The 8,477-nt window shown below is 44.8% G+C and overlaps 1 protein-coding gene across 1 annotated transcript in view; it reads left to right on the forward strand.

The window, feature by feature from the left end:
- The window catches only part of GRIK4 (glutamate receptor, ionotropic, kainate 4), a 499,211-nt gene that overhangs the window by 1,262 nt on the left and 489,472 nt on the right, over nucleotides 1–8,477 (forward strand). The window lies entirely within an intron of this gene.

The raw sequence follows: 8,477 nt of genomic DNA on the forward strand, positions 1-8,477 counted from the left end.
GACTCGACGGCACGTAACAACAACAACAATTTAATCTGTGACAACTACTAACCAAAAGGTTGGTGGTTTAAACCTACCCAGAACTGCCTCACCAGAAAGGCCTGGTGCTCTGCTTCTGAAGGGTCACAGTCAGGAAACCCTACAGAGCCTGGGATCACCAGGACTTGGCATAGACTGAATGGCAACTTTAAATAAGATTCAGAGTCAGATTGAACTTGTTTGAATTAGGGCCCCAACTCTGCACTTGTTACGCTGGGCTACCTAGGATGTCTAAAACAGGGTCCTTAGTCACATGAGAAACGTCTGTGTTTGAACTCTCTGTATCGGATCGGGGCCAAGCTCTCTTTAGGCAGAGACTGTCAGATCAGACCCTCAAATCAGCATCCCCCCCTCTGGAATTTAATTCTGCCAGGCTGTCTGTTTTTAACTCTAGTCAAAGAGGAGCAGAGATTTGTGAGTGCCTACAATGAGATACTCTTGAACTTGAACCCTGGCATGGCACTGCTGTTTTGTTGCAAAAACACCAAAATCCAACCTTGGATAAGTTACTAAGTCTCGGCTTCCACATTTGTGAAATGGGGATGAAACGTCATTGTCTAGGGTTGTCATAATAATAATGAATAAGCTGTTAATATTTACTGAGTGCTTACCATGAGCACAGTCTACAAGCATCTTGCCATTCAATCCTCATAATAATTCTTTGAGGGTATTTCTATTATCTTCATATTGCAAATGAAGAACACAAGGTTTAGAGAAATTAAATAAATTGCCCACGGTGTACAAATGGGTAAGTGGCAGTGCAGGACTTAAACCCATATTCCTAACTGTTAAAGCCAGCCCTCCTTCCCACCCCTGAATGGATATTACATGAAGCCCCAAGCACAGAATAAAGGGATGTGAAACATTTGCTTCCCTTCCCTTTTCAGCATATGCTGGTGTGATTACCCTTTGCCTGGATCTTAGTAGCAAGGATGGTAAACTTCATCTCACGTACTTTGAATATCTTATCAGTAGGGACCAGTCCCTGGAGAAAAACATCATGCTTGGCAGAGTAGAGGGTCATAGAAAACGAGGAAGGCCCTCAATGAGATGGGTTAACACAGAGGCTGCAACCATGGGCTCAGATATAACGACGCTTGTAAGGATGGTGCAGGACCAGAATGTTGTGTTCTGTTGTGCATAGGGTCTCTATCTGTTGCCACCTAACAGCAACAACAACAAAACATTATGTCTGCTTGGGTTGCTTGTTTGTAACCACAGTAAATATATGAAATATACAGTCTTGGCTGAGGACTTGTTTCATATTGGGGTAAATTCCCATCATGCCTTTTGGACACCAACTGTTGGCTTATTCATTCCTTCAGTTTTCACAGGAGTTTAGGACAGGCCTGCCATTAGAGCTTACAGATTTGTGACGAGTCAGACAAGTGAGGTTGTGATTGTGAGCATGCTGTGTACCCTAATAGAGGAGTGCTCATGATGTGGGAGGAGAGCCTATGGGAGAGGTCAGAGAAAATCTTAGAGGGGAGATACTGAGCTGAACCTCAGGGGACAGAAACAAAAACCAGCTCCCAGATCATCAGGGGTGGGGTTACATTCCAAGGGGACATTGTACATAGAGGTGGCACAGTGACAGGGGGGCAGGAGATTTAGAGAGGTTAGGCTTCAGGCTCTGCTGCAGCGTCAGGTAAGGTGGGTGGGTGGTAGGGACAGGTGAGCCGGGGAAGATCGAACTCCCCCAAACCACAGCCACTACCATCAGGTCTATTTTGACTCATTGTGGCCCGATAGGGCAGATTAGAACTACTTCCTAGGGTTTCCTAGGCTGGACATTGTTATGGGAGCAGACAGCCTCATCTTTCTCTAGCAGAGTGGTAAGTTCAAACTGCTGACATTGCAGTTAGCAGTGCATAACCCACTATACCACCAGGGCTCCAGATATGGGGGCGCTTAAGTATTGGCATGAGGAGTTTGCCTTGAATTCCTATGCAATAGAGAGTTGCTGAAGACTTTGGGTGTGCCTTTATCAAGTTTGTAGTTTAGTGAGCACTGTCTGTCCGCTGTGTAGAGAACCAACTGGAAAGGGAAGAGAGCAGAGGAAGGAGCCCACCAAACGTACTAAGACAGAAGTCTAGGTCATTACTGACAAGCTTGGACTGGAGAGTGTTGGATGGTGGAGAGAGGGTGATGGTGTTTAGGAGGCAGAACACACAGGACTTGGTGGCTGAGTGGATTTGGAGGCGTGGAGAGGGAGAAAGGCAGAGTGTCTCAACTTTTTGGCTTGGATGTCTTGTAGATTGTGGTACCATCTACTAAGATAGAGGGTGTAGGAGGCGGAGCAGATGGTGGTATGTGGTATAGAGACATGTTCTCTGTAGGACAAGGTATGTCTGAAGTTTCATGAGATACCCAGATGGAGATTTCAGGACGCACCCGCGTAAATGCATGGTTTGGACTTGAGGTGCTGATTTAGAAACCACAACATGCAAGAGGGAATAAATTACAGATGGACGTGAAACCCGAGGGAGGGGGAATGTTAGGGGGAAGGGGGCCTTGGTGCTGTGTCTGCTACATTTTATTTTAAATTATATCAGTGAATGAAGGCTGCCCTGCTGCTTGAATCTAAGACCAGATTCACTTAATCATTAAACAGAACTCCACTAAAACCACTGCCATTGAGTTCATACTGACTCATAGTGACCCTCTATAGGGTTTCTGAGGCTGTGAGTCTTTACTAGAGCAAAAAGCCTTATCTTTCTCCCCCAGAGTGGTTGGTGGGTTTGAATTGTCGACTTTGCAGTTAGCAGCCCAGTGGTTATCCTACTTCGCCATCAAGGATCCTTATGTATGACCTAAAGATTCTTTATATGCTTGTATGTGTATTTAATAAAGGATCTAAAAGCTACATCTTTCTGTGCTCATATGCAAACAGTTAAGATTGAAAAGAAAAGCCAGGATCAGTGAACCGGCTAGCCCCAGCCCTACCTCATAACAGCTGTGTGGCCTTGAGCAAGGTCCTTCACCTTTCTCAGGTTCAAGCATCCTTATCTGAAAACCATCTTGTTCCGTGGAGCCAATGAGATAAAGACTGTAGAGGGAATTTTACAAACTGTTGAGCCTTATGTGTAAAGTGGTGGTTCTGTTACCCTGGGGGAAGTTTACAAGATCATCACTGTTCCCAAGGTCACATCGCTGGGCTCCACTGTCAGCCAGGTTCGGAAACCTGAATGATGAACGTCAGACCTGTACAAGCTGAATGTACGTCTGTCATCAAATAAAAGCCACAGAGGCGAATCTGACAACTGATTAACAGTCTACATGATAATTAGTGTGCGGGGTGGTGATTGGGCATAAGTGGAAGGCATTTGATGTAAATGTTTGTATTTAGTATTTTACATAACCTTACCAGATTCTTAACAATTCTTTCCTTTTTGATAATTAGTTCATTGATCCACTCAACAAATATTTATTGAATCCATAATATATGCCAGGCACTGTTCTAGGCCCTGCGGACATAGACAAACTAGGTCTCTGTACCACCACCCCCTTGAGCTTTTGTCCTGGTGGGGGTGACAGACGGTTATTGAATAATCAACTTCTATTTGTAATGAGGACTTCTGGTGTGGCGCTGCCGGTTAATGAGGTAAACTGCAATGTTGGTTTGGGCCATTAAGGCCGGCAGTTCCAACTCACCAGCTGCTCTTTGGAAACCCTGTACAGGGTCGCTATGAGTCAGATCCTGACTCGATGGCACTTGGCAACAACAACATTTGTAATGACCCAGAATGACAAGCTTCCCTTGAGATTGTTTGCTTTAATCTCTTTGCACCAACACTCACAAATGAAAGGACAAAGATTCTGGGCCCGCTTTGCCAATAGCTGAGTTACTTTTAGTCTGGTCTGTTCCTTTTTATGTTCCTCTGTTTCCCTAAAGTAGCAGATTGCTTGGGACCGTCCATTCATTGCATAAATGTGTGCTGTGCCTTAGTACATTCCAGGGAGACAACAGTAAACTGAAGATGGCCTTTGCCCTTAACAGACTCACACTAGTTCCACATGCAGACACACACAGGTAATCCCAACCGAGGAGAAAGTGCTGCTCTCAGGGCCGCTTTTTTGGCACATTGCGCTGCTGTGTGTGCCATCGAGTCAGTTCCCACTCATAGTGACTTTGCATAGGGTTTCTGAGGCTGGAAATCTTTACAGGAACAGAATGCCTCGTCTTTCTCCCAAGGAGCGGCTGCTGGATTCCAATTGCTAGTCTTGCGGTTAACAGTCCAGTATGTAACCCACTACCCCGCCAGGGCTCCTTGATGGCACACAGATGGCAAAGGGCAGGGGTACGGAGAGGACAGTGCTTCAGCAGAAGGGCCACCGTGGACAGAGGAGACTGCAAGTTGCTGGGGATGGCTGGAACCTGGGGGCAGGGACTGGGAGCTGTCATTTAAAAGAACTCTTACTGAAGTGTAACTTGCATGCTATGAAGTGTAACAAATCTGTCTTGGAAGAAATACAGTTGGAATGTTCCTCAGAAACAAGGGTGGTGGAATTTGTCTCCTGTACTTTGGCCATGTTGTCAGGAGAGAGTAATCCCTGGAGAAGGACATCAGGCACGGTTAAGTTGAGAGTCAGTGAAGAAGAGGAAGACCTCCAACAAGATAGAATGGCACATGGCTATAATAATAAGCTCAAACACAGAAATGATTGTGAGGTTGGCACAGGAGCAGACAGTGTTTCTTTCTGTTGTACATGGTTTTGCTATGTGTTCGAACTGACGCAACGGTACCTAACATCAACAACAACAACAACAACATAACATGTTTGGAAAAGTGCATCTATCACAAGTATCCAGCTGTATGAATCTCCACAGACAGAGCACTCTTGTGTGACCAACACCCAGAGCAAGAACTAGAACATCTCCACCTCCTCAAAAAGACCCCTCAGGTCCCTTTCGAGTCATTACTCACTCCCAAGGGTAACCTCTCTCTGGACTTCCAACAGCACTGAATAGTTGTGTCTGTGTTTATACTTTATGTTAAAAATAGATTCATACCTATGCTCTGTTTTGTACCTGGCTTCTTTCACTCAATATTATACATGTGAGATTCACATGTGTTGGTTGTTCCTATTCATTTCTGCATAACTTTATTTTGTGTGTTTGTTGTTATTGTCACCAATTGGTTCCGACTCATAGCGACCCTGTCTAGGGTTTCTAAGGAGCAACTGGTGGGTTTAAACCACCAACCTTGCAGTCAGCAGTTCAGTGTTTATCCTATAGCACCACACTAGTGACTCCACTTTGTGTGTTATTGTTAAATGCCATCAAATCGGTTCCAGCTCACAGAGACTCTGTATAGGGTATGCAATGCTTTTAAATCTTTGAAGGAGCAGAAAGCGTCATTGTTTTCCCATGGAGCAACTGATAGGCTTAAACTGCTGACCTTGTGGTTTGCAATCCAGTCTTTATGGTATGGAGCCAACCAGTACCCAAACCCCAAACCATGCCCACTGCTATAGAGTAAGGAATCAACTTCTGAGACTGTAAATCTTTACAGGCAAAGACACCCTCATCTTTTTTCCCTTGGAATTACTGATTAGCCAACCTTGTGATTAGCAGTCCAGTGCTTATCTTACAGTGCCACACACTGTATTGTTGTTGGTAGGTACCATTGAGTTAGTATTGACCCATAGCAACCCTATGCACAACAGAACGAAACACTGCTCTGTCCTGTGCCAACCTCATAATCGTTGCTATGCTTGAGTCCATTGCTGCTGCCACTGTGTCACACTAGGACTAGCGGCTGTGAAGTTGGCTCCGATTCCTGGTGAGCCCATGAGTGTCACAGTAGAACTGTGCCCCATAGGGTTTTCAGTAGTGATCATTTTGGAAGTAGATCATCAGGCACTTTTCTGAGGTGTCTCTAGGTGGCCTTGAACCTCCAGCCTTTCAGTAGTAGCCAACCATTTGTACCATCCAGAGACTCTTTTTTTTTTTTTTTAAGTTTTTATTGTGAATCGAGTGAAACTTTACAGAGCAGATCATCAATTTTACATTCAACAAATCATATACTTTGTTTCATTACAATGATTATAATAATCCCCTCCATGTACCAACAGTTAACAGTATTTCTCGCTATTCATTTTAGCTCTTTTTTTAAACACTCAGGCTTATATAGTAATTTACACCACCAAAGGGCGCATTCTGCAAGTCTGCCTCCTGGCCGCCAGCTCTCAGTTCCTCTCTTTCCAGGAATCGAGAGTCCTCAGCTGCTCCCTCTGCTCCAACTCTGCCTCCATCTCTGGTGTTGCTGCTGCTCTGGATAATGTCCGGCATTCTGTGTGTGCTCTTCTCCTTTGATGATCCTAGGATCCTCTGTTTCTGGACTGTAAGATTAACTGTTCCCCCATTTTTGTTACAAAACTTCTACCTTTACAATTGTGACAGTCACAATTAGTCATGATAAAAATTACTCACTATTGAATCATAAGAATCTTATCCCCATCTCTTTTCACCAGACCCATCTAGATAAGATGAAAACTATTCAGTGGGGACTGTCTTCCCCCCGCACACACTTAAATTAAACTACCCCTTGAAACCCTGTAAGCCAGTCACTTCGTGCCTCCATCGCCCCCTCATTTTAGGTAGCCAATGTGTAAGTTGCCTGTCCCTATCTACCCTGTATTCAGAGGGGATAGCACCACCCAGAGTGGAGGTGGTGGTGGTGGTGGTTATGTGCCGTGGAGTCAGTTCTGACCCATAGCGACCCAGTACAGGGTTTCCAAGGCCGGAAATCTTTATGGGAGCAGAAAGCCTCATCTTTCTCCTGCAGAACAGCTGGTAGTTTCAAACTGCTGACCTTGCACTTTGCAGCCCGATTCATAACCGCTATACAACCAGAGCTCCCAGAGACTCTTTATGAAGACACAACTACATGTATCTCCCATTTGTTGCTAAACATTGGGTCATTTTCAGTTTTAGGAAATCCAGAATGTTGCTATAAATATTCTGGTGCATGTCTTTGGTGAGCATATGCATCTGTTTATGTTGGAAATATACCTAGGAGTGGAATTTCTGGGTCATTAGGGTATGTGTAATTAGGGGTCTTGGTTTGGTACTGTAGAATAGGCACTGGATTGCTAACCACAAGATATGTGTCAGCTCTAGTAGACCAGTTTTCTAAAACAATTTCCTAATTTACTCTTTCACTAAACAGTGCATAAATGTTCCATTTCTTCACCAACTCTTGATATTGTCTGTCATTTATTTTATCCATTCTGGTGTGTGTTTGGTAGTATCTTGTTGTGATTTTAAGTTGCACTTTCCTGATGTCTAATGAAGCAATGTTTTGTTCTGCTGTGCATAAGGTCGCTATGGGTTGGTACCGACTCGATGGCACCTGACAACAGCAAATGAAGCTGAGCATCTTTTCAGATGTTTATAGGCCATTTGGATATCCTCTGTAGTGAAGTGTCTGCTTCAGTTTTTTCTGTTGGGTTGGCTGTCTGGGGTGAGGGAGGATGCTCATTATAGTATCATTATAATTCTCCTGATGAGAATATCTGACTGTTTACCAGTCCCACCTCTCCTCAGGGATTCAGGTGGAGCTGGTAGCTTACAGTCTATGGATCTCTAAGGTCCCTGGGTAGGACAGCTGCTTCTAGGGTTCTGGCTGTGACCAGTATCAGGAGGGAAGAGAGGGGTTGATGCAAGATGGATGGGAATTGGGGGAAGTTAGTTTTCAGCTGGCCAATGTGCAGGTGTGGAAAGCAGATGATGGTCTATGCTGTGCACTCAGTATTTCCTGGAGTAGACCTGTCTCCTTGGGACCAGGGAGGACCTGACATTTGTATGGCCCCTTCTTTGGGTTTCTCCTATATTACCTTAGCTAATCCTCAGTTCAGTTCCACTGTTGTTGGGACTGCTGTTGAGATAGTTATCATTATTCCAGTTTTACATAGGAAGGAACTGAGATCAGAGACTCGCACTGTGGTCACACAGCTGATGAGTGGAGGGACTGGGCTTAAAGCCAGTTCTCTATACCACTCTCTTCCTCGGTGTGCCGTGTATGTAGTGCTTGGGGGCAATAGAATAATTCTCCTCGCTCCTTCCTCTTCTGCTCACCCATGGCTCCCATGGCTTAAAAGCAGATGAAGGTTTATCACTGGAGATTAAGCAAAGAAAAAGTTGTTAGGTGTCATCGAATTGGTACCAACTCATAGCGACCTTATGCACAACAGAACGAAACACTGCCCAATCCTGAGCCAACCTCACAATTGTTGCCACGTTTGAGCCCATTGATGCTGCCACTTTGCCAGTTCATCTTGCTGGGGCTCTTCCCCCTTTTTCTCCGACCCGCCACCTTACCAAACATGATATCATTCTCAAGTGATTGGTCCCTCCTGACAATATGTCTGAAGTATGAGAGATGAAGTTTGGCCATCCTGGCCTCCAAATAGTACTCTGGTTGCACTTCTTC

This window comes from Chrysochloris asiatica, unplaced genomic scaffold, assembly GCF_000296735.1.
Source record: "Chrysochloris asiatica unplaced genomic scaffold, ChrAsi1.0 scaffold00008, whole genome shotgun sequence".
Classification (NCBI taxonomy): Eukaryota; Metazoa; Chordata; class Mammalia; order Afrosoricida; family Chrysochloridae; genus Chrysochloris; species Chrysochloris asiatica.